The sequence below is a fragment of the Panthera uncia genome (genome assembly GCF_023721935.1).
Source record: "Panthera uncia isolate 11264 chromosome A1 unlocalized genomic scaffold, Puncia_PCG_1.0 HiC_scaffold_17, whole genome shotgun sequence".
NCBI lineage: Eukaryota > Metazoa > Chordata > Mammalia > Carnivora > Felidae > Panthera > Panthera uncia.
In genome coordinates this window covers 99,655,271-99,680,956 of record NW_026057577.1, presented here as the reverse complement: position 1 = coordinate 99,680,956, position 25,686 = coordinate 99,655,271, and the positions used below count along the sequence as shown (strand labels likewise).

General features: G+C 36.5%; 1 long non-coding RNA gene across 2 annotated transcripts in view; it reads right to left on the bottom strand.

Annotated features, from left to right (window-relative positions):
* The window catches only part of LOC125934456 (uncharacterized), a 114,470-nt gene that overhangs the window by 19,746 nt on the left and 69,038 nt on the right, over positions 1-25,686 (bottom strand). For both annotated transcript variants that reach the window (XR_007461408.1, XR_007461409.1), the window contains one exon: positions 4,048-4,090. This is a non-coding gene — a long non-coding RNA (uncharacterized LOC125934456). The remainder of the gene's footprint in view (positions 1-4,047; positions 4,091-25,686) is intronic.

Genomic DNA, 25,686 nt, shown 5'->3' with positions numbered 1-25,686 from the left:
TTAATTTCAGCACAGGTCATGATCTCACAGTCATGAGATGGAGTCCTTAGTTGGGCTCCATGCTGGGCTTGGAGCCTGCTTAAGGTTCTCTACCCCTCCACCCACCCAGCTCATAAGCACGTGCACACATTCTCTTCTCGCTGTCTCTCAAAAATAAAATAAAATGAGCTTTCAAGTTACGACAAGATGAGGAAAAACTTTAGATGCATACTGCTAAGTGAAGGAAGTCTATCTGAAAAGGTTACATACTGTATGATTCCAACTACATGGCATCCTGGAAAAGGGAAAAAAACTATGGAAACAATAAAAAGATCAGTAGTTGCCAAGCATGGGGAGGAGGATGATGAATAAGTGGAACACAGGGGGGTTTTTAGGGCAGTGACTCTAACTATTCCACTTGATATATATTGGCAGATAAATGACATTAAGCATTTGTCAAAACTCCTAGAATTTACAACACAAATCGTGAACACCAATCCAAACTAGAGACTTTAGTTAATACTAATGTATCAATATTGGCTAATGAATTTTAATAGATGTACCATACCAGTGCAAGACGTTAACAGCAGAGGAAACTTTGGAGGGGGTGAGAGTATATGGGAACTCTGTTCAATTTTTCTGTAAACCTAAAATTGCTCTAAAACAAAACAAAACAAAAACGGGCAATGAGCCAGATTTTGTCTGTGGGTTACAGTTTGCTCTTCCCTGCTCTAGAGAATGAAAACATCATCACAGAACACTTGGAGCTCATAAAGTCTTGGTGAATCTAGCTTCCAAGAAATTCATTCAGTAAGGTTTTCAGAATTTTGTTTGTAAAAGCAGATTTCTCATAATAGCCCTCCTTCCAATTACATTCATATTCTTTTTTCTGTAGCAAAAAGTTTTCCATTATAATCATGAAACTACATCCAGCCACTTTCCATACAAGCCCACAGCTAAGCATTTCCTTCTAGCACCAGTGTTCAGGGGCCTCATACAACCTGCAGAGCCTCTGTGCTAGGGAACCTAGCACATCTATTGCAAGCACCAATACAAATGTCTTCAGATTATGTCTTCCCCTAGGCTGTTCAAAAATCTCCATGGGATTGAGTATTTTACTGTCCTCTTAAGTAGTCTCATATTCTATATTTTAGAAAGTTGCATTTTCTAGAATTTTTACTGCTATGTTACCATCAACATTATAAGAAACTCTAGCATTTTTTTTGAGTGCTATAAACTCAGTCTTCCTCAGTCTCCATGACCAGCGAGAACAGCAATGTCTATTGCATTTGTAAGATACTAATCAAATTTATTTTAGTCAAAATAGTGACGTGTATTCTTAGTAACAATGCCATAAATCATCTGTTTAGCACTTAATGTAACAATGAAAACATATATTCAATTGTGTTATTCTTTTAAATATTTAATTGCTTTTGTGTTTCAAAAGGTAGCAATAAAATTTGTCAACTGCAATCACTAATACAATTATGATGTTTATTTCCTTATAATTTGTAATAAATCATAAATAATATAATGTAATATATAAATGCACAACTATTTTTCTTGGAAAAGGTTTGCTCTTATTCCTGTTATTTAGTGAGATCTGTCAAAAGTCAAGATATAATTTTACCTGACTCAATATCTCTCTGCTGCTAAGTGATATAGGATGTAGAAAACTTATTTTCTTTAGAAGAGGCTATTTATTATTTCCACGGTGTACATACAGACAAACTGTGGCCGCTCTGAGGACCATAAGATACATATGTCTGCCCTCTTTTTTGTTATTTTCTATGGCATACTCAATAACAGTAGGAGACTTCAAACATTTAGCATAAGAATCCGATTGATCAGCTTCTAAGGGTAGGATGGCTGAAGTGGAGTAAAATCCAGTATCTCAATACCTGTGCACATAAGCTATTTGCCATCCATAAAAGATTAATAACTTTCTTTCCTGACCATGTCTGTGTCTAGGCCAACAGCCATTTTGAAAAGAAACATATGGATATATGTACATTGTGGAGAAGGCAAAATAGAAAAAAGAGAACCCAGAAAAAATCCCTTTTAAATAGAAGTACCAGCATCTGAGTTAGGATTTGAGTTTATTTGTCAAGTGATCTAGACTTGAGAAGGTATAAATAACCTTTAGAGAAGTAACATAGGCATCTACTATCAGCTATTTACCACATAGCATGCTTTAATGGAAACTAATACATAAACAAAACAAGGTTAAATACAAAAACAAGGACCCAGTGCCATATAATTGCAGTCTGTCCTAATATCTCTCTCCATTTTTTTTTGTCTCCAATTTCTGTGTGTGGGAGGAAGGCAAGCAGAGAATCAGAGCTTGCAAGGAGAATTTTGCCTTGTTATTTTGCTAATTTAATGTTCAGCATCTGGTCCACCTGCTGCTATGCGTGAGCCATGGTGATCTGACACAGATCATGGAACGCTGATTCAAAAATAATGAAGAGTTGATTTTAGATTGAAATTCTTTGTGGGTGAACTAACAACATTTGAGCTTATTAAGACCAGTCAATAACTAACCAAATTTTTGCTTTTGAATTATTTTAGCAGATGGCCGCTTTATCCTGTTTCATATATCTTTCATAAGCTCACAAGCAGTGCTCATTTGCATTTTCTTTCCATCTTGGAAAATAATTGCTGTGTTTCTTCACTTTTATTCCCTTATGCATTTAAGTGGAAACTTTTACATTGAAATTTTAGTCTGGACTTTTCCACTTTATAGTGGCAAGGTTAGATTAAGTTAGGAATAATTAGGTGTGGGTCAGAGATGTATGTTAAGTTTCAACATATGCCTTGGAAACTCAAGTTGCCTAAGCAAAATGTGAGATGCTCTGTTTGCCAGAGAATGATCTGGTTATATGAGGCAATGTTTCAAAAAGTTATAAAAATTTTAAGGCAATAACGTAAATTTTTCTAATAGTGACAGTGACATTTTATAACTGCAAACAGATAACTAAGCAATTATGATAAAGTCACATCTCTGAGGTGTTTATAGGGCAAAGTTTTCCAATGGCTGTAGGCAACATCCACACCATCCTACATATAAGAATCTTTATGCAAGTGTCATAGTTTGATGTAGCACATTACACCAATATGGAATTTATCCCAGTCTATCTTCTTGCCTAGTCTAACTTATTTCTAGAAATACTTGGTTTTTTTTCTCTCATGGATAGGGCTTCCCTTTAATCAAGGATAATAACTGCTCTATGAGAGAAGTACAAGCCTCTATCTATTGAGAAGAAACATAAAGGCTTTGTGGTGATATAGCCAATTAGTTGCAATATTCATAAAACTTCTCAAAAAAAAATAAAAAGAAAATTGGTATCAAGTCTGAGAATACCATAATTACCATCTGGAAAAAGCAAAAGCAAACTAGTTTTCATAGAAACTAGTTTGAAAATTCTGCAGCAAATTAGTAACAATACAACCAAAGTTACCCAAAGTATTCAGAGAACAGGGCTTGTTCTTGGTACACTCTCCAAACAAAAACAAAAATAAGCCTGGTGTCCTGGCTTGGTTTCATTAATGGTTCCTAAACCCTGATCCTTAACTGTGTTCTCTCCCACACTGAATCTATCATCTGACTTATTTTAGGCAATGGGACCCTAGCTAATGTGCTTCAAGCAAAGGCTTGAAAAGGACATGTATGTTTCTGTTTACCCTCTTGCATGACTGGGCTGGCTTATTCTTGGACCTTTTCCACCATTAAATGAATATACCAAGGCTTGTCCAATGAAGGCATGTGAGAGATTTATGGTCTAAAAGACAACCTGTCCAAGCTAAAACCATCATAGTGAAAACAGCTTTTTGTTAACCTGCCATACAACCACAGATGTATGATCTAGGCCAGCTCATACCAACCCAGACTATATTGGTGTAACCAACCAGCCAGCCCATATGCTCATGAAAAATAATAAATGTGTGTGTTTTAAATCTCTTTGTTCTGGGGTGATTTGTTCCATAGCATTATTATGTCAAGAGATCATTTACATACCTTATTATCATCTGAAAAATCTTTCTAAAAACTTAACACACTTTTTTTACCTGAATATGTTGACTTGCTGAGCATACTTTTCCCCATTTGTCTCTTTTGCCCGCAATACATTGAAATTAAATGTTTCATTACAGATTTAAATATTTCTGCTATTACTTGCATTCAGGTGTGACACACCAGTTAACTAACATTACTATCAATTTCCAGGTCAAGTCTTTATAGTTATCCAATATACTTTTCAGCAAAGTTAGTCTTAAGATCTGAAGGGATACTTCTAAAACAGATGTGACTTAATCTGAGAACTAAAATATCCTGTAAACTTTGGGGAAATAAATTTTTTAAAAAAGAAATTCCAGGATATCAAGTAACAGTTTGCTTAGAGTATATGTAATCCCTTGGGGCTACATTTTCCTCTTTCAGTTTTCAATAAAAGTCAGCTTGATGACAACTAGAATCAACCTATTTATTTCTTATTGTTATCAGTAAAAGATAATTTTAAAACGACACTCCACTTCTTGCCAAGATTTCCATACTTTCCCAAGGACAGTAGTGTATCAACATTAGTATAATATGCTTATCATATGTCTTTCCATTCAGAGATTGGAAATCTTCAATATATTTTTCTAATATAGAAAAGAAATACGGGGCATTAGAGAGGTGAAGTTATTTGCTATTTGCTCAACCTCTCAGAATCTTTTTTCCCTTTTTATCACAGATCAAATGATGTTGGAGAGAGAAAGGTTTGGGTGATATGACACTCTGTCCTCAAATAACTATTCTTTCCTCCCCATTTCTGTGGGAGTAGAGAATGCTATAAATCAGAAAACAGAAATGATTTGTTTTTATCTTAAATTCATCAACCCAAATAGACACGTATGGAAATTAATGTAAGAAAGTGAAAAGTTCTAAAGTTTTAAAATAAAAGTAGGATCCCTTATTTTTAGTGGGTTTATAGCATGTAAACAAAGTTCATCAATGTTAACAAGGAGAGAGGAGATTGCCAAGGGAGCACTTTTTATTTCCTTGCTATTGGTAATGACAATCACCCCTATATGTCTGCTTACTCTAAGTCAGACTCACTGCTAAGTGCCTTCCAGGTATCTTATTTAATGCTTCAACAAAAAATACAACTAGTTGGCAGATCCAAGAATCATTTCTCTCTCCCTTATTCCATACCAACTTCCACTATAGTGGCTAGAAAAGTAAAATACTCATTTTTCCAGCTTTCCATGTAAGAAATGGCCATGAAAGAAAGAGATGGCCATGAAACAAAATTCTGGACAATGATATATAAGCAGAAGTTGGGAATTTCTAGGAAAGCTTTTGCTTTCCTGATTAAAAGAGATTCCTAATTAATGATTCCTTTTCCATTCTTCCTGCTATGAATGTGGATTTGATGCCCAGAGCTGTAGCAGCTATGTTGTCACCATATGGAAATAAATGAGAAGATTACAGAGATACCATCTCTGATAATACTGAATCACTAAACCAATTCCAGGAGCCATCTACCTCCAGATTCTTTGTCATAAAAAAGAAAATAAACCTCTATTTATTAAAGTCACTGTTAGTCAAGTGTTTTACCATTTAAGCTTTTAAATATTCTTGATAAAAATTTCAAATCCTATGCTATTTTTTTCGAGTTTGTAGATTATGTGCAAAGAAATATTCATACTTACCAGGAAACCAATAGAAGCCATGATACCATAACTGAAAAATAGCTTTAAGTAAATATCTTATACTATTAAAAGTATAGATTGAAAATGTAAATATTTACATTTTTTAATGTTTGTTTATTTTTGAGAGACAGACAGAGTGTGAGTGAGGGAGGGGCAGAGAAGAGAGAGGGACACACAGAATCTGAAACAGACTCCAGGCTCTGATCTGTCAGCATAGAGCCCCAATGCAGGGCTTGAACTCACCAACTGTGAGATCATGATCTGAGTCAAAGTCAGACACTTTACCGACCGAGCCACCCAGGTGCCCCTAAAAATGTAAATATTTAAATAAAGAAACTTCCATGTAAAACAACCAATCCAGAAGGCATTCTTGTTATGTATTCACCTACTATTCACACATATCACCAGAGCCCTTATGCCTGGGAAGGTGCTTTATATTTCTGTTTGTTATTAAATCCCAAATCTTCTTATTAAATCTTCTTCAGCAAGACAAATAGTGCCTCTCTCCCTGTATTCAATGTTGAAGTAAACATTGTATTGGTAATCTCTCCTGAACTTTCCAACATCAGTCTTATCCTAGGTTCCCAGTGCATGTGAGGTACTGGTTGTAAACTGTGATCACTTGGTTGTTGATTTTAATATAATGAGCCCCAAGAGAAGCAGAGTTAGTAGATGTAATTACCAAAAGGTTTACTTTTCACTTGGCTATAAGACAGCTATTAAGGAACAGAGATCAAGACTGACATTAAAGTATAAAATGGGGGACTTTCAGAGAACATACTTCCTGGGAGCAGGCCCTGCATTCACCCTCTTATGTCCAAGGGTGCTGTCATCCTCAAATTGCCCCTAATTTAGAGAACTGGGGAACTACTAAAATGACTAACTTGGATTTTGGATTGTGAAGACAATGGAAGTAAAACTGCATTCTCGGAGTTTGGTATCATGGAAAGAGTTCAGGCTTTAAGTGCAGACGAACATTTATTAGCTTACACATCTGGGTGGTTTACTTAACAACTTTGAGTTGTAGGATCTCATCTGTAACTCAGAAGAAAGTTGCAGAGTAAATCCATCAGTTCTCTGAAGCACTTGGTACAGACCATGGCACATATAAAATGTTCAATAAATGACTGCTATTTTTACTAACTTGATTATCATTTTGATATTATCTTCTTTTCCAAGTGTCTTTAGACAAAACTAGAAAACATAACACAATATGTTCAGATAGCTTCATTCTTAGTCAAAATGAGTAAATTTAATCTTAAATTCATCTTAAAATTAAATCTTCTTTGAAAACATATCATTTTAACTATAAGGCGAGGAAATTGTGGTGAGAACAGCCATTGATCTTGACAAGGTCCCTGACTGGGCTGAGCAAATACTGAGTAAGCTCCAAGTTCAATAAGGGCTGAGACAAAATAAAATAAAACCATAGCAAATTATGTTTGCTCCATCTGCCTAAAATGTGAAGAAGGTGCCAGTGTGGTGTGCTATTAGCCTACACTGTATTTGTTTAGTAAACGTGAGACTGGTCAAGGAGCCCACGGTACATTTGGCAGCCTAGGTCACAAAATGTTAGTTATAAATGAAAAGCAAGATCTTACACCCTCTTTATAGTCATCCTTCCCTCTAGACTGTTCCCTTAACAAGTATTTGAGCTCCTTTTGTTTGTTAGGCACTGAAGATACCAAAGTTAACAAGATATAGCTCTACCCCCATAGAAAGCTCCCAGTCCAGTTAGAATAAGAAAGCTTTAAAATCTGACTTCGGGAGCAATATGATGAGCAGGAATAGGGGTTAAGAATGAATTGTTTGTAGAGATCATGGAAAATAAATGCTCTATCGCTCAAACTACTTGCCAAAGTTGTATCACAAAGGGCCTCCCCCTTCCTGATAAAGCTTTCTTTCATGAGTGTCAAGGCTAGGAGAGACTGGAATGAGGCAGACAAGATTGGACTGAACTACTCCAGGCTTGGACTGAACTAAGATTGTGAAATCAGCCTTATTAAACCAAGAACTGTGGGTCATCTGCCCTATCGAGCTTGACTCAGAAATTCTAAATATCCATTCTGCAAAGCAGTCCAAGCAGACAGCCTGCAAGCCTGGCTCCTGTGCCCACGAGGTGGCCTTATCTCAAGAAGTAATGGTAGGAATTGTGACCTGATAACAAATCAGGAAGTCTTTCTGGTTGCCAAACCGGACTGAGTGCACTTTGTCTATGGCCATTGTGCTTTTCTTCCCAGCAACACTGGAGTGAACAGAGTTTAAAGAGTAATAGTAAAATAGACATGCAAATGAGGAATCATAATGCAAGGAAGTATAGAAGTGCAATAAGTGAGCCATGAATTCATCTTAGTCCTGGGATCAGATGCTCACAGGAAACTCAGAAGACTTGTCATGTGCTAGTACTTGAATAAGATGTAGAGATTTCATGAGCTGGTGTGTGGAAAGGGGCCCAGGAAGAGAGCATGCATGCTAATGGAAGAGCAGGGAGGTAGGAAAGTAACTGATGTGTTCCAGAAAGGATAAACAATTTGACCTAACGGGAGGCCAAGTACTCTGGGTATGTATGTATGTATGTATGTATGTAAAAGGTGAGAGTGGGGGGTGGTAGTGGTAGGTGTGAGTAAAGCAATAAGACAAAAAGAAAGTTAAATCCAGATTGGGTGTGGCTTTTTGTGCTTGAGTGCAGGGTCAAATTATGGGCCCATGTAGCTCAAATTTGCTTTCTAAAGAAGGACACATGTTTAATTTCCTATAGACTATATAAAGGGACACTTTTACATAAAAATCTAATTTTTGTTTTTTTCTTGAAAACTTAGATGTGGCAATAATTATGGAGGTGAGGTTCAGAGACCATTAGCATGTGAGATCCAGCTGGCCATGGACCCTGCCCAGCGCATTTCACTTATTTTATTTCCTGCCAGACCTGGGAAGGCAGATGAGTATTTTACTCCAGCACTCAGTGATGAAAAAATAGCAACAGTATTTTCATAGGAGACTGATAACAGCATGTTAGTTATATGTTCAACCCTGTGAGCAAAGGAAGAAGAGAGACCACACAACCTTTACTACTGCCAGACAGCCTTTTAATAGCTTAAGTCTCTCAGTGTTGTCTATGCAATTTCAATAATATGTAAATGGCCCTCTGAGATTCAGCTCTCTTACTACCAAACTCCCCTTTTTCTCTCCTTTTATAAAAAGATTTTTAAATCATAGAGACCATCCAAAGAAAGCCATAGAAGATAAACCATTTTATCTTGCTGAATGCCTTTCAATAATTTAAATCAAAGTAAACAATGAACTTAATATCCCTCATCTATGATGTTTTAATGTACATTAAATATATAGCTTTGCTCCGGTTGATTAAACTTTCTCCTAAAGTTGCAGTGTTTGCAAAGCCCTTCAGCCTGTGTGTTGCTGTGGTATGTGGCCTTACTACTTGACGGTGATTTAGTTTCAACCCCGAGTCAGAGAAAAGTTGAGTTTAATAATATCAGCATACTTCATTGCACTGCACTGAATTAAAAACAAATTCATATTTTATCTTCAGGTAATTCTTACTATAATCCAGGAAGTCTTATTGAAAGAGCTTTATTAAAGAACAAGGAGTTTGGTTGGTTTAATTTAGCTATGTTTTTATTAAGTTTGCTAATCAGAACTGTTTTGAGACTCTCCAAGATGCATACCTAAGATGCATAAAAATGTCAGGCTTTTGAGGAACTGAGGTTACAAATCCTCTAAAGTAAAATATTGGCCAACAGAAAATATGAACAGATATGTCTCATGCCATCACAATAAATAAACACAAGGTGGAAAACATAATTGGTGACGGGATAGATCTCTATTTACTGAGTACCTTCTATATGTCAGGTACTATTTGGGGCCTTTTATATATTACACATTTAAGCCTTACAACAAACCTATGAGAAGTTTACTGTCCCCATTTTCCGGAAAGCTAATGTAACATATACGAGATAGCACAGTGACAAATGGCACCTACTTTTGAACACAAAACTTGTCTGATTCCAAAGCTGTTTTGGAGGGAAAGTAAAGACTTAAAAATTATCAGGAGTTTTACCAAGCTTTGCTCAATCCTGCTAATGGTCTGCTGCCAATTTCAGCTGTATCAGAGGATCTAGGCCTAAATGTACATACTGGAGAGGAGAGATTCGTGGGTGTCCCACATTAGTTCTTCTGTTTAGGGGTGCTCCTGCATGGCTACACACACACACACACACACACACACACACACACACGCACACACACACCATCAAACTGACAACAGTCCTATATGTCTAGGAGGTTTTAAGAAAATGGACTTTTCCTCCCTGACAAATATTTAGGCTATTTTAAAGGAGTTCAAATGTTGGGCACCTGGATATACAAGATCCTATTATGACAAACAGCAATCAACACACTCACAAGCTGTCCATCTTTACCAATGCTATAAATTAAATTGTTCATAATCTTCCGAAAAGAAATCCTTATACCACAGACACTCTTTCACTTGCTTACTTTTCACTGGGTTTGAGAAAAAGCAGGCCAAATAACTGCACCAAAGTAGCAATAATTCTACACAGATATTCTTGTACGCAAAGGAGCAGTGAGACTCAAGAGTAAGAATAATGAAGCTGCCAAGCAAGATGGATGTAATGGCAGCACGAAGCAACATGATAACTGATCAAAGAGCAGAGTGAGGGCTATGCTGCAGAGGCCAGTAAACCAAAGGCAGCTTGTTGGGATTAAACTTAACATTAAGATCAGGTCACATCAGAAAAACCCAAAGAAAGGTTTTGAAAGAGCAAATCTTTTGGAAGGCTTCTTTTCATTTATGGACTCACACAGGTACACACCAACTTTCAAATCTTGCTATCAGCCTAGCACAGAAGAGCAGAAAAGGCAGGAAGTAATACTTTTCACACAAAACAAAACAAAAACAGGTAACAGCAGTTGTCAGAATTTTAAATGGAATCATTATTCTACTTGATGTCAAGAACTCTGCCATAAATGGGCACATTTCCAAACTCTTGACGCGTTTTTATGTCCAGATTTCACAACTTTTCCCAGTTATAATAGCATTTGCATGGAGCTTTTTCTTCCTGCATATGTATTGTCTTAGATTTTAAACTCCTAGGGGCAATGATATATTTTACAATAAATTTTGTATAACTGGCTGCACTTTCTTTTATAGAATAACTCATTGCTTTTATAAAAGAGTATGTATTTCAATAGAGTTTTTCCATTATATCGTTTTATTTGCCACTCATTGTCTTGTGGGGATGAGCAAGATGGCATTATTATCCCCGTTTTACAGAAAAACTAAAAAGATTAAATAGTTTCTCAAGAACACAAAACTATTCAACAGCCGGTTGAGGCAAGAACCTGAATATTCTGAGCTGAAACTGAACGCAATTTTTAGACTTCTTTGTTTTCAAAGAAGAAAAAAGCTACAATTATTTTCATGTAATCCTCTTAAGTCTATGCAGCCTAAATCCCTGGTCAAACACTGGGAACTCATGAGCAAAATCTTTGGGACACTTGTTGTTTAGCCCAAACACTGTTTACAAAGGGCATAAGGCAGCATAGCAAAGGACAATCCACTGTAGCAGAAACCTTTTCCTAATAGATGCTGATAAGTAAAATTGACTAATAAAGGTAGTCAGGAAAACCTACCAGCAAACTGGATATTTATTTAACACTTGAATTCTCCTGATTAAGGACAATACGCTGATTACCAGCATCTCTCTGGCTAGTGATCTCAGGTTACAGCCTCCTTCACTAACATGTCTTTCAGAACCTCTGCATCTTCTTTAAAAGACAGAACTTTTCATGCTTAGAGGGATCCCAAGTTTTCTAGGATTTTAAAGCTTCTCTTGAATAAGTTAAAGTGGGGATATTTCACCATCATTTTCATTCTTGAAAGTCTATGCCACTGCATGGTGTTTTCCTTGAAATGTTTAGCTAGAACACAATCACTCTGAGACATATGCCCAGGACATGCCCTCATGTGCCTCAAGCTCACACATTGCCATGTGGAACAAAATCGACTTAATCTGGGGCCTGTAGCCACATTAACAGGTGTTTTAGTTTGTGCCATTTTGTTTCTTCCTATTTCTCTATTCTTCTTAGCAGAGATTTTCAGTATTTAGTGCACATAAGCATCACCTGAGGTGCTTTTTTTAAAATGCAGGCTTTCGGGCCCCCAGTGATTTGGATTCTTTGTGTCTAGTGTTGAGTTGGTGAATCTGCATTTTAACAAATCCCTCTTCCTCCTATGACTATGACGCTAATGCAATATTTACAACACCCTGGTATGTGGGATAAAATTTCAATCCCTTATCATAGCATACACAGTCTTCCCAATCTGGCCCTTGTCTATTTCTATAGTGTATACTTCTTACAACCCAGAGAGGATGCTACTGCTCTAGTTGCCTGCAAATTTCCATGCAAATTCAAATATTTGTGCCATATTTCACATTACTTCCTGAAATACATTCCCTCTAGCCAAGATTTATCATTTTATTTTCCCATCATCCTTCTTAACTCCTAGGAATAATAGGCTCCTGGGATGGGGTGGGGTACGTCCTTTTATCCCTGCTCCTCACTCCAAACATGTTTTAATACAATGTGCTAACCATAGTACCCGTCCTCTCTGCCTCAGGGAAATGGGAATGAGTATGTGAGACAGACCAAATATTTTCCCTAAGTTTTTTCAAACTGGAAATGTTAAAAAGAGATAGACCTTTACTATTGGAAAAGTGGAGGATTATAAAGGTCAGGGGCTATGTGAAGAGCTGTGTCTTGAAAATGGAGAAAGTCACTCAAACAGAAGAAAGCTAACATCCAGAAAGCAACAGAGATAGTTAATAAATGCAAATTAGTCAAAATACAATTTTGATACAGATAATAATTGCTACTATATATTTTAAGCTAAATATCTGAAAGAGTTATTACTCGACTGTATGCGTATATCTTACGTAGGAAAAATGTATTTAATTCTAAAATTTATTTAGGACTTTAGCATTGTCTATAGTTTACTTCAAAATGCTAAAAATATCTTAATATGATAGCATATATTAATATGTAGCTATGATAAATAGTTTCTTTTAAATGACCCAAAGTTGACAGGACATTATAATGTTTTCTAGGATTATAGATCCCTTTAAGAAACTGATGAAAATTACAGTTTCTCTTAAAGCAAAAAAAAAAAAAAAAATGCACATTTATACAAATTTTGACAATTTCCAGAGAAGCACAGATGTCTCTGAAGCCCAAACATGGGCATCTTAGAAATCCCTGAGCTCAGTGAGGTTTGCTCTGTTCTGTTTTCCACATCTGCTATACCAGCTTACCTGTGTATATAAAAATGCATAAAGTAAATTGGCATTCATGACAAATGAAATATATTTAGTATCCTCGTTGGCAATGGTACACAATAAAATGGATGAGATAATTCTAAGTGGCAATTAAGAATTTAAAAAAATACCTTAACATAACCAATTTTAAAATATCTTCTCTCTTGCTTTTCCCCTAAGGTCATGAACATGACAGAGATGTCCACTCTCACCAGTGTTCAACATAGTGCTGGAAGTCCTAGCCTCAGCAATCAAACAACAGAAAGAAATAAAAGGTATCCAAATCAGCAAGGAGGAAGTCAAACTTGCACTCTTTGCAGACAGCATACTTTATGTAGAAAACCCAAAAGTCTCTACCAAAAAATTGCTATAACTGATACACAAATTCAGCAAGGTTGCAGGATATAAAATCAGCATTCAGAAATTGGTTGCATTTCTATACACCAATAATGAGGCAGCAGAAAGAGAAATCAAGGAATTGATCCCATTTACAGTTGCACGAAAGACCGTAAGATACCCAGGAATAAACCTAACCAAAGAGGTAAAATATTTGTACACTGAAAACTATAGAACATTATGAAAGAAACAAACAAAAAAAAAAAAACTGAAGAAGACACAAAGAAACGGAAAAACATTCTATGCTCATGGATTGAATGAGCAAATATTGCTAAAATGTGTACACTACCAAAGCAATCTTTACATTCAACACAGTCCCTATCAAAACCACCAGCATTTTTCACAGAGCTAGAACAAACAATTCTGAAGTTTGTATGGAACTACAAAAGACCCCGAATAGCCAAAGTCATGTTGAAAAAGAAAAGCAAAGCAGGAGGTATCACAATTCCAGACTTCAAGCAATACTACAAAGCTGTAATCATCCAGACAGTATGGTATTGGCACAAAAACCGACACACAGATCAATGGAACAGAATAGAGAACCCAGAAATGGACCCACAACTATATGGTCAACCAATCTTTGATAAAGCAGGAAAGAATATCCAATGGAATACTATACCATGCACAAAAATAAATTCAAACTATATGAACTATATGGGAGACAGGAAGTTATCAAAATCCTAGAGGAGAACACAGGCAGCAACCTCTTTGACCTTGGCTGCAGCAACATCTTATTAGACATGTCTCTGGAGGGAAGGGAGACAAAAGGAAACATGAACTATTGAAACCTCATCAAGATAAAAAGTTCTGCACAGTGAGGGAAACAATCAACAGAACTAAAAGGCATCCGATGAAATGGGAGAAGATATTTGCAAATGACATATAGAATAAAGGACTAGTACCCAAAATCTATAAAAAACATATCAAACTCAACACTCAAAAAATAAACAATCCAGTTAAGAAATGGGCAGAAGACATGAACAGTCAGTCATTTTTCCAAAGAAGACATACAAAGGACTAACATACACATGAAAAAATGCTCAACATCATCAGGGAAATACAAATCAAAATCACAATGAGATACCACCTCACACCTGTCAGAATGACTAAAATTAACAAAACTGGAAACAACTGATGTTGGTGAACATGCAGAGAAAGGGGAACCCTTTGCACTGTTGGTGGGAATGCACACCGGTGCAGCCATTCTGGAGAACAGTATGGAAGTTCCTCCAAAAGTTAAAAATAGAATTACCCAATGACCCAGTAATTGCACTATCAGGTATTTGCCCAAAGGATTCAAAAATACTGATTCAAAGGGGCACATGCACCCCAATGTTTATGGCAGCACTATCAATTATAGCCAAATTATGAAAACAGCCCAAATGATCATCAACTGATGAATGGATAAAGATTTTTCTGTGTGTGTGTGTGTGTGTGTGTGTGTGTGTGTGTATACACACACACACACACACACACATACATACTAATATATATAATGGAATATTACTCAGCCATCAATATATACACATACAAATATATATAACAGAATATTACTGAGCCATCAAAAAGAATGAAATTTTGTCATTTGCAACAACATGGATAGAACTAGAGTGTATTATGCTAAGTGAAATAAGTCAGTCAGAGAAAGACAAATGCCAGATGAGTTTGCTCACATGTGGAATTTAAGAAACAAAACAGATGAACACAGGGGAACAAAAGGAAAAATAAAATAAGATAAAAACAGAGAGGGAGGCAAACCATAAGAGACTTTTAACTATAGAGAACAAAATTAGGGTTGATGGAGGAAGGTGGGTGGAGGATGCGCTAGATAGGTAATGGGTACTAAGGAGGGCACTAGTTATGATGAGCACCGGGTGTTGTACATAAGTGATGAATCACTAAATTCTATTCCCGAAACCAATATTACACTACATGTCAACTAACTTGAATTTAAATAAAATCTTGAAATAAATAAACAAACAAACAATTTTTAAGAACAAAAACAAAAACAAAATTTCCTCTCTTGGTTTTGTTTGGTTGGTTTAGTTTTTGCTTTATTTTTTGCTGTTGGCGAAAATGTTTGCTTGCTTATTTTTCTCATGATATCTTAGTGTATTTATTTTGTCTAATGTGAACTGCAAATGCTTTTCTTATGATTTTTCTTCAGATTTCTTTATGATCTGATGCAAAATACAGGTGCTTACCTGTCACCATTCCAAGTACTTTGTCTTCATATCTGTTGACTATGAAGATGGGGCAGCACTTTCAAATGTAATTCAAAATTAGAGATTCTACATAATGAATAGAGATGCTAAAGTATCAGCATCTCATGGGACAATATTTAGATTATTTCAAAGTCTGACATTTAATAATACATTTTGTACTGTTTTCTAATGACTACATGCCTGTTAATCTGCTTTATCTTACTTATAGGAAATTATTTATGGGCAGGTTTTAGGTCTTCTGCTTCCCATGTCATTTTCACAGGGTATTTAGGTCAATATTATGAGCTGCATGTGACAGAAACAACTCAAACTGCCTTGGGGGAAAAAAAGGAAGAAGGGAGTCATTGTCTTCAAAAACTAAACAGTTCAGGGATAATTCTTCCTTCTGATACAGCTGGATCCCAGGGTTCAAACAATGATGCCAGGGTCAGTCCTGCCATAGGTTGCATGGCTTTCTCTGTGTTGGCTTTACCATTTGGTGGGTTTTTTCCATGTGGTTGCTTTCAGCACCTCCAGACTTACACTGCCCTTGACTTCTCTTTCTCAGTGGTACATTTACACATTCCTGGAATTGAGTGCTATGTACCTAACTTGAGTAACACATATCTCTGAATACGTTTGGACATAGGGATGAACTTTGTACAAATTATATGAGTTAAAAAGTAAGAAGGGGTATTTGCCCAAAGGAAAATCCAAGCATAATTATTAAAAGAATGGCAATTATCAAAAGAAAATGGATGCTGGACAGGAGGAAACATATATCCACTAAACAGAATTATTAGCTTCAAGTATATATCAAACATACCTTGGTTGATACAGCATCCTTTCTCATTCAAGACTGCAGATAAAGAATCTTTTTTGCCTGTGTTAGACAATGCCCATTTGATTGCAAGGCACAAATACCCACTCAATATACTTCAAGGAAAAATTGGTTTTACTTCACTCTCAATCAGTCTCACTATAAGAATGACAGCAAAGTCTCTTGAAAACCAAAAAGTTGTCAGGCAGCTAGGTATGCAGGGGTGGGGGGTAAGGGATGTCGGGGTGGAAGCTACAGGGGAGAAGAGAGGGTATGTCCCTTATATTCTGTGTTCTTATGCATTTGTGTGTCTCTCACTCTAAACCACTTCTCACTTAAGTCATTTATTCTATGGTTTACATATGGCCTCCCTCATCTAGGTCATCCAGAAATAGAGAACTTGACACCAGAATGCACAGGAACTTCTAGCTCAGCTAACCACAAAAGTGTCATTTCTCTAAACAAGACCTGATGGGCCAAGGGAGGTCAGGAACTCACTCCTGGCTCCCTAGATGAATTGTCTGAAAGTTGAATAGAAATGGAAAGGTTGAGGATGAAAATCGTAGAGCTGAAAGGACATCTCATGCTGGACCTAGAGGGAGGGCAAGTGCCTGGAAAATGACCTCTTTGGGGAGGCAAAGGGGAAATTACTGACATCTTTAAGGCAATTTGACACAGAATCTAATTCTGCATTTTATCCCAACTGCAAAAGAGTAACACAAGAGGAAATAAATAAGAAAATAGGAATCTAATAATGGAAATTGCATTCTTTTTGTCAGGCAAAAACCAAATTTCCATAAGGAAAATGGTAAAGAATAAAATGATCTATGCATAAAATATGAATTTCATTCATCCATTTTAAAGCAATTTACTAAAATGCTTTACTTTATGTATTAGATAAGTAATGGTTATAATTAGTAGAATTCGAAATTTCAAGGGATAATAAAAGTAACTAACTTTTAACTCCTACAGGATGTAAAATTTCTGACATTAAAATATATTAATATTTATATATCTTTGAAATTTATATTAATGTTAATACCAAACTAGTGGAGAATATCTATCTAAATAATGTTATTTCAAAAATAGCGGTACAATATATATTACACTCTCAGCTTCTAAAGATTCACGAACAGCAAAAGTAGGTTTTTTTGTTTTATTGCTTTAGCTATATTTTTCTTTTGCTCTGAATCTGTTGATTTTTTTAAAATGGAAATGAACACATTTTTCCATTAGATTTGAGTAAATTGAATCAACCACACAGAAATGTGTGATTCTGGTATATACTCCTTTACAATATTCCATTTAAAATTACCCCCAAAAAAGTCAAATGCTATTTACGATAGTACCTTCCAAGAAAAAGGAACAACAAAACTGATTTAATTCATTGTACAGCAACATTTTGACCATCTAGCAGTAGAAAATCTACCAAATGTTTTGTTTGTTTTTATGACCATGTATATAGAAGTTTATATTCTTACATGGGGTGGGTAGCTATCAGTAGACTACAAGGAAATAATACCTCACTTTAAATATTTCCTTAACTTTGTCAGTTTAGGGTCATTAACTGTGGTCATCATCACCCTTCTGCTGTGAAATCTGCAGTCCATGAAGAAAAATAAAGTTCCTAAGAATCGCCTAGAAAATGCATCATCTCCAATTCTCTGAGATTTCGGGGATTATCTTTCTGGAATTTACATCTCCCAGGTCCCATTTTAACATTCACCTTTCTGAGGAAACAATTTTGCAAACTAGTTGTGGTAAGGAGCTTAAAATCAAATGGTATAAGGGTTGAATTCCCCCTTCTCCACTTACTGGTTATGTTATGAGATTTGGGACAAATTACATTCCTCTTATTTCCTCAACTATAAAATGGCTATGGACCTCAGGAGTTGTTGTGTAGATTAACTCAGATAAAGTGTATAAAGCACTTAAGACAGTACCAACACAAAATAAATAGCCAATAGTAGCCATTGTTGGAAATAATCCATTATTTAAGAAATAATAATAGTAAACACAGGGCCATTCCTACTTCTGAACTTAAACTGCTTTTATAATACATATGGTAATTATTTTTCTATATCTGTCCTAGTGATTTTGTCTTATATTTTCATAATTAATCCAGATCTTGATACATATTAGGTCGTACAAAATTGCTAGTAAATGGAACCTAAAGTCTCCCACTACCTCATTATTCATTCCAGGATGCAGAACTATGTAGCTCTTTATTCTGCTTTATGAAATTGAATACATAAAATAGATTGCCGTCTGAAACCTTCAGTCAGATGCCAGAATGAAAGAGGCAGCTGTTCATGGTAAATAGGCTACACAGTGCTTTTTAACTAGTAAAAGGAGCTCAAACTCTCAAGGCAAGGACTGAGTTAATGTCTAATAAAATCTTACTGCTATTCCATTTTGAGTACTGACAGTGTTCTTAGCAGTCAGTACAGAAGAAAGAGTCTACAACATTCTTTGAGATATTGCATCAGAATTTTTGGTTCTGGGCTTCAACCCTTGCTGCATCAATTTACATTCTGAAGGTTATCTTCAAAGCCAGAAGGATGAAGAACAGAAAGGTTTGAAACAAAAAAATTTCTAAGGGTTACTACATCTAAAAATCCTTACATTTTAAAATTGGCTTTACCTTGATAATAGGACTCTGATTATGGTAAGAAACAGCCTTAATTCTCTTCCCCTTGAAAATGTACTTTTCCAGGGTGGGAGAATACACTGAACTACTTTTAAAGTTACGTCCATGGATGTTGACTGCAAAAACTTGCAGGTCCTGAAAGGGTTAGCATTTCTTTTCCTTTAGAGTCCTGAGCCAACTCTGGGGCCAATAATCAGCAAACTAAATCGAATCCTAGTTAGGAGCTTTGAGTACCTCCTACTTGTTTCTGAAGATGCCTCGGGGGCTTAGCTGTCCTAGATAAAATTCAGCAAACATTGAAGTTGGGTGCTAAATTACAGAGTGGGGAGAGGTTGACTAAAGTCAGATAACCTAACACCACCTGGAGAGTAAGGAATAAATGTTTATTCTGATCCAGGGACAGAAAAGAGGGTAATAAAATGACTTTGCTGTACTGAGGAAGAGAAATGACTTTGCTGTACTGAGGAAGAGAAGGGAGGAAGAGAAGGAATTTCTAGGTAAAGGGTAAAGACTACAAGAAAGGTCATCAGTGGTCACTTTGGGTAAAGTGCAAAATCACTGCAAATCATTCCAAGTTACAAATGTAGAAAAGCTGCTCCTCTTGATAAAGCAAATACCCCTGTTCCAGCATTCTTAACCTGACAATGTTGGGCATGCCTCGAGTTTAGTCTTGGGTCTTCTTTTCTTTCCCTTCTATAGCCCCCACCACTGCCCTTAGCCACCTTTTCCAGGCACATGACTTGAATTAATTTAAGACTCCAACATTTTTATATTCTAAGCTCCACCTCCCTATTTAACATTTCAGAATGGGTATCTCAGCCACCTAACTGTATCACTCTAATGCAGAACTCTTGATCATCCCACAAAGTCTGCTTGACTCCAATTTTCCTTCACTTAGTAAATGATGCATCTATCTACTTCCTTCTATTTTCCCTGACAACACCCAAATCAAAGCAATTGTCCTATTTCATCTGGATAACTATCTGTCACCCCAAATGGTCTTCCACAGACACCTTTGTCCTGCTGGCATTCATTCAGAGTGATTTCATTTTTCTTTCAAGGAACAGGGCTTGATGGTGTCACATTCTGAGTAAAGGTTTTACATGGTTTACCTTTGCTCTTAGAATCTAATCTCAAATTCTTAATGTAGCTTAATGGTCCAGCGTAATCTGATCCCTTTCAATTAACATTTTTTTTTCTCCCTCCTTACATTCCAGACACATCAATACCTTAAACCTGCAAAGTCCTATCTGAGTGTAGAGACTTTGTAAATACTCTTTTTCCACCCTGACTCTCAAACACCTTCACAGGGTATTTCCTATTCATTGCTCAAGACCTAACTTAAATGCCACTGTCTCTGGGAAGCCTTCTCCATGTCCTGGAACAGGCTTTGTGCTCTCTCCTTTTTCTATGCTATCAGTACAAGATTCTCTATACATTTTTTTTGTGTATTGTCAATCACTAACTAGTCTGTGAGCTTAAAGAGAAGGGGCAATATCTGTAGTGTTGTGTACTGAATGTTCAGCAGCTGGCACAGTGCCTGGCATGCAGTAGGGAAATAGTAAATATAGTACCTTTGGAGAACTTACTAATGAAGGAAGCAAGTATATTAAAAGATCAACTAAAGACAGCAGCTCTATGAGTCAGCTGAGAAACAAAACCAATAAGAGATGGAGAGAGGGAGAGAGAGAAGATTGAGATTTATTGTAAGGAAATGGCTCATATGATTATGGAGGTTGGTAAGTCTTATGATTCGCAAAGTAACTGGCAAGTTGGAGATCCAGGAGAGCTGATGGTTTAGTTCCAGTCCAAGTCCGGAGGTCTAAGAAGCAGAAATACCAATGCCCTAATTCAAAGGCCCTCAGGCAAGAATTATCTCTCAGGGAAGGGCCTTTTAGTTCTATTCAGGTCTTCTGCTGATTAGATGAGTCCCACTCACATCATGGAGGGGCAATCCGCTTTATTCAGTCTACAGATTTAAATGTTAATCTCATCCATAAACACCCTCACAGAAACACTCAGGGTAATGTTTGACCAAATACTGGGCACCCTGTGGCCCAATCAGGTTGGCACAAAAAAATTAACCACTGCATTGGCTAAAATGGTCTAAATCAGTTTGCCTTCTTATTGGATATTAAAGGCCCTTATGTCTCCAAACTATTAATGTCAAAGCCAAAATCCTAACACACCAAAGGTTTCAGCAAAGCCAATTTGTCTGGCATGTTGCCGGACATCTCTGTTATGATTTTCTTTTCCTAACTCCTAGGCTGCATTTTATTTCCAAAATGTAAAAGCTAAGAAAAGGCCAGTAGAACTAATCATGTTAGATGATCCATAGGTTCTCTATATGCCTAACACCACCACATACAAATTCCCCAAAACTCTAACACAAGTCTGTGTGTTTTTATCAGATTTTTCTGACATTCTGGACACAATTAAAGTAAGTTAAGGTAAAGAAAAAAAAATTAGACTGGGATACTGAATACATTTTTTTCTCATAGTCTGAGGGAACAAACTATAAAATAAAAGTTAGCTATTTACATGGGGCTCTCTTAAATGGTGATGCACAGTCTCCAGATTTATCTCCTGTAAGTCCTTCCTCTTCTCAATCCTCAAAAATGAGTCCCTACAAATACAAATCCCCATCCTCATTTGGAAGAAATTCTCAATCTTGTCATAGGACCCATTGCCTTCCCCCCTATCCAAAGGTCACAGTGAAACACAACTAAGCACTCCAGTACATTTTCTGAAGTTCATTCATTCTAGAAAAAGGTGATGGAGGGCTCCAGCACAACACTGCACACTGATAGAGAGTTTTGACACTCCAAATCTAGTTGATCTTGATGGCTTTTAGTATATTTGGCTTTCTCATCAGTCAGTTCTCCAAATGCTATGGACTGAGTCCTTGTGTCCCTTCAAAATTCACATTGAAATCCTAACCCCCAAAGTGATAGTATTAGGAGATGTGGCCTTTGCAAGGTAACGAGGCTGTGAGGGCGGAGCCTTCAGAATAAGATAGTGCCCTTATAAAAAGACACAAAAGAACTTGCTTTCTCTCTCTTCTCTGCCATGTGAGGATGCGATTTGCCATGCTGGAAACCTAACCTCAGCCTTCTGGCCTCTAGAACCCTGAGAAACAAATTTCTGTTGTTGATAAGCCACACAGTCTATGGTATTTGTTACAGCAGCCCAAACTAAATGAGACACCAAACATAAAATATCATGTCCCTACTATATGCCAGGCAATATGCATTTTGAAGGGTCACCACCAGTGGTAAGGTGAAGATATGCCTTCACCTTACACTTTCACACTTTCAACTATCAGATCACAATGCATATACACACATACATGCAAACACACTCTCATGGAAAAACAATATTTTCTCAAATGTAAATTTATCTGCAAAAGCTTTTCCTGCCAACAGTGGAGACAGCATTTTACATTTTAATGCAGAGCAGTTTCTCTCCTGTTCACACCAAGTCAGGTTCTATCTTTGTCTAAGAACCTAACAGATAACAGCGCATGCACGGCAACATAAACATCTGTCCCACATCACCACACCTCAGTAAAAAAATCACATAAAAAATATACCTTTGAATTGTTAATTTGTCTTGTTTTTCCTTTTACCGTCATCCAAATTCCTCCTAATCCCACTTCCCCACAACTGGTGTCTACAGGCAGAAGGGGAACAGAAAAAGGTAAGGAAGATGGGCTTTTCTTCCAGTGATACAAATATATACTATGCTCACTGTATATGTATATATATATATATAGTCAAACTTGATGTATCTTAAAATAAAATATAACTTGTTGTAAGAGGAAAGCTCTTTTCTAAATGCAACTTTGCAAAGATGGATTTTTAAAATAGGATCATACTGCAGTCACTGGGTTCTTGAAAGGTGACCTTCACCCCCAACTACATTAGTCAGCAATTCAATTTTCTCAGTATCTTAAAGAGGTGATAATAGCTGCAAATTGTCCTGACATATGCTACCAGCTGCTTCTTTAAAGCAACAGTTACACAACTTCGGTTTTCTCAACTTGAATTTTTAAAATGTTCTTCTGTTGCAGTTGTTTTACATTTTCAAACTCCAGCTTGAATTGAAAGTTTGGAACTCATATGTGCAGGAAGATCCAACAGCCAGTCCTGACAAAACCTATTAAAGCCACTCTTTTTGATACATAATTTTACCTTTTCATAACCTCATTATTTTTTAAATAACCCGAAATGCCGTCCTATTTGATCATGTGTATGTCATTTGTCATTACAATTTCACCCTGCATCTGAAATAACACCACGTATTTTCAAAGAATGTTCACATCTCTCACTTCATGAAAGTCTCACAACCGCTGTGAATATGGTATGTGGTATATAATATTAACCACAGTTCAGAGTAGGAGAAATGGAAGCTCAAAGAAATTAGAGTGTGAGTATCTGCAAAAACTCTGTCTTGAGCCCCTGTTCCTCCATTACCCCAAATTGCTTTTGTACCACATCATCATAGATTCAACATTCAACTTTATATAATGGCCTCATAATATTCTACCTTTAATTCCTCCTATTTATCCAAGCTCCAAGTTTTTGATGCCAAATGTGTCTTCACCAATTCTTGTTGTATATTTGCCCATAATTCAAACTGAACTGAACATCTCCTGCAACCTTTTTTTGCTTTCACTAATTTCTGTTACTATTACCTGTCGCCTACCCTGACTTAAAAACTTTTCAGATTTTTAAAGATTCGCCCATCCCTTTGACAAATAAAATTAACATGATGTCACCCGAATCCTCCACCTCAGGAAACCAATAGCTTTCCATTTCCTGCCACAGTTAGCCGAAACTTCTCCCAGGCCCTTCACATCCTTTAACAGGTTGGAATCATTTTATCTACTGAACTCACTGCGGTTGCTACCCACCCGTTGTCCTGTTTCTAATCAATTTGTGCACTTTATTGCCTTGTGAAGATACTAGAATCATTCTTGAATGTCTCCTTTTATGTATTTCTTTTAACCCAAAATACTTTACAGCAATGACTCATTCATCACCACTCTTTCCTTGTATGCCTACAAAAATTAATGCCTATTCCAAAAATTCAGGTATTCTTTTGGTATGGTATATTGTTTCCTGAGACTTTTCTCATCCTTGAGCTCCTTGAAGACAATATGAAAACAGATAAGGTCAAATTCTATATGCTTTCCCAAGTACCTTAGCCCAGAGATTAGACACATTCAAACAATGTAAGTGGTAAGGGTGGTTCTGAGCTAGGAATCTGAAACCCTAGGCTACTAGCTAATGGTGTGATTTTGGACAATTCATTTAACTTCCTGAATTGCAAGATCCTATCTACAAATATAGGAATATTAAAATAGGAAAGGAATCTCTCAAAACTCACTTACTTCCCATCTTCATCATCCGCCTACTGAATCATTCCCATCATTATATAAATAAGTATTGATACCACCATCACCCAAACCCCACATCACCTTCCACTTACCACTCCATTTTTCTTATTCCCTTTATGGCAAGGCTGCTAATTTTTTTTTTCTGAGAGAGAGAGAGAGAGAGAGAGACTGAGAGATCAAGAAACAGACCCTTAATTATAAAGAACAAACTGATGGTTACCAGAGGGGAGGGATGGGGGGGGGGTAGTTAGGATGGGTTAAACAGGTGATGGGGATTAAGGAATACACCTGTCATGATGAGCACCGGGTAATGTATGGAAGTGTTGAATCACCATATTGTACACCTGAAACTAATATAACACTGCATGTTAACTAACTGGAGTTAAAATAAAAACTTTTTAAAATTAATTTTTTCCATACCTTTTGGGTCTATTTCTTTATCCCCATGCTTTTCTTCAATCCATTCTAATCAGACATTTTGTTTCTTGCACACTAGCAAACCATGTTTATCAGGGTAATAACTTATCTCCATTTTGCCAAATCCAATGATCAGTCCTCAGTTCTCATTGGATTGAACCTATTAGCTGCATTTAGCATAGTTGATCACTCTACCATTCTTCAAACACATGCTTAATCTGGCTTCTCTGATATCACACTATCCTGAGCTTTTCTCTTACTTCACTGGCTGCTCCTTTTCAGTCTTCTTGCTAGTTTCTGCTCTTTCTGATCTCTAAAAGTCAGAGTGCTCCAGGCCTCAATCCTCAGCCCACTTCTCTTTCAACTTACATTCATTCACTAGTCACACATTCAACTTTAAATATTATCTGTACAGATACTCTCAAATATGTACCCCTTTGTAACCTTTCATTTGTACTTCAGATTTATGTACACTACTTAGTATTAAACATCACCACTTAAATGTCTCATAGGCATCTCACTTTTAACATGTCCAAAAAAAATCCTTTTAAGAAAACTTGCCCTCTTTAAAACTTACTTCTTTCCTTATGCTTCCCCATCTCACTAAGTAGCAATACCTCTCACCCAGTCATTCAGGTCAAAAGCCTTGGAGACATTCTTGACTTCTCTCTTTTATTCAACTAATATATGTAATATATTGGCAAATCCTACTGATTAAGCTCTTGAAACTTATCATCTCTCTACTTCCATCATCACAACCATAGTAGAAG